Source organism: Taudactylus pleione, unplaced genomic scaffold, assembly GCF_031769625.1.
Source record: "Taudactylus pleione unplaced genomic scaffold, aTauple2 ptg000637l, whole genome shotgun sequence".
Taxonomy (NCBI): Eukaryota; Metazoa; Chordata; class Amphibia; order Anura; family Myobatrachidae; genus Taudactylus; species Taudactylus pleione.
In genome coordinates, this window is record NW_028285039.1 from 752,365 (window position 1) to 754,326 (window position 1,962).

General features: G+C 40.5%; 1 pseudogene; it reads left to right on the forward strand.

Moving 5' to 3' along the window:
* The first annotated feature begins 813 nt into the window (after positions 1–813).
* LOC148479096 (5S ribosomal RNA) lies at positions 814–933 on the forward strand (annotated as a pseudogene).
* Positions 934–1,962: the final 1,029 nt, after the last annotated feature.

Sequence of the window (1,962 nt, forward strand, 5' to 3'; positions counted from 1 at the left end):
CACAGGGAGTCAACTTTCTAGCTCATAAACCCGGCTGCTACAAATGTATAGGCTGTACCACATGTAGATATATGGAAACTGGTTCTTACATTGTTCATCCACACTCAGGGAGACGTATCCCTATAAGACACATTCTGAACTGTATGAGCAAGTTAATTATCTACATCATTTGGTGTCCGTGTGGTCTGGCCTATATAGGCAAAACATCGTGTACAATGAGGATTAGGATGGCGCAACATCGCACTGCCATTAGACAAGCACATGAAGGAAAAGACAATGAGCAGCCTGTGGCACGACACTTTAAAGAACTTAAACATCCATTAGCTACTTTGAGACACAAGGTTATTGATCACGTGCTGACTACGATGAGAGGTGGTGATAGAGATAAACGTTTATTGCAGTTGGAAGCACGTTGGATTCACAACACGAACACTGTTGCACCTCTAGGTCTTAATGAGACATTATCATTTGCCTGCTTCCTGTAAATCAGATTTCTTTCACCTTGTGTTCTCAATTGTTTGCGTTTTTATTAATTATTTTCCAGTTTTATTAGACTTAGTATATGTGTATTCATTTCTTTTCAGTTCATTGATGTGCATTTTGTTTTTCACCATTTTTTGGTGCTTGACTATTACAGCCAATACCTTACAGCTTAGTGCTGTTTGACATTATGAGTTTTTTTGACCAATATATATGATTGGTCTGATGCCTGCTTTGTCTTTGGATCCAGGTTCCATCTAGTGGTAGTGATTTGTGACCTACTTTAGAGGTTATGAATGCGAGAGAGGTGGTTGGTCATTCTTCTTCCTTAAAGTTTACTAACATACTCACACTGGATAAACCCGATCCCGTCCGATCTTGGAAGCTAATCAGTGTTTGGCCTGGTCAGTACTAGGGTGGGCAACTCCCTTGGAAAACCAGGTTTTGTAAATTGTACCTAGTTTTGGACTTTTTCCAACCTTCGCCTCTTCTTACCTCTTGTAGACATTATGATCTTGTCTACCCTTAATGTAACTTGTTGTGGTCCTTAGTACATCACTGGCTATTTCTACCGCATTATTGTTTTACCATTCAGTCTTATGCATTTACGCATTGAAGGTTTCATCTTTTTTTCATATGTATTCTCTGAGCTCTGTGATACTGGTACTTTGTACTGTACGGATTTTTGTATTTACACTTATGCTTTATTGTTCACATCCAGCCCTTTTTTGCTGGTTCATTGGTCCATTTAGCGCAATTACTTTTTGTATTATCCTGATAAGTGCTACTTAGTCCTCCTATATTATGTACCACATTGCAGTTTTAATGTTATATGTCGTATATGTGATTAATATTTTTTGTCCAGCACGTTTGTACATGTCCACCTATGTGTATGCAGGTTTATTCCCAATATTTGTTGACACCATGTACACCTAGATGCACTTGCTATATTTCACTTGTTCATCTCTATACATTTTTGCCTCCATTGTTATTACACTGCCTCCATGGTGACCATCTACATAACCCCGCCTCCTGTCTTGTGGTTCACGCCGGAGGGTGCGCGTCATCATTTCCAGCGTCACACGCCGAATGTCACGTGTATGGTGACAGTTCGGCCGCACGCTGATGACGTCATTCACCCGGCGACTAACAAGATGGGCGCGGACAGCACTTCACCACCTTAACACAGTCCTATAAAGGTTTGTACTTTGTATTACTGTTTTATTCTTGGTAAAAGTCCTCACCAACTGAAACGACGAATTGTACACACTACCTGTGTACCTGAGTCTTCTTTACCAAGTCCCGTGAGTGCTGCTGTTTTCTTCGTATCTATATATATATATATATATATATATATATATACACACTGGTGCTGCAAGCTTGAACAGAATCCCGACAGCTGCAGTAAGTTTACTATTCCAACCCCTTTCCCCCCACTAACCCTAGACTTCCCTTAATGGTGCCTTACCCTAACCTCCCAGG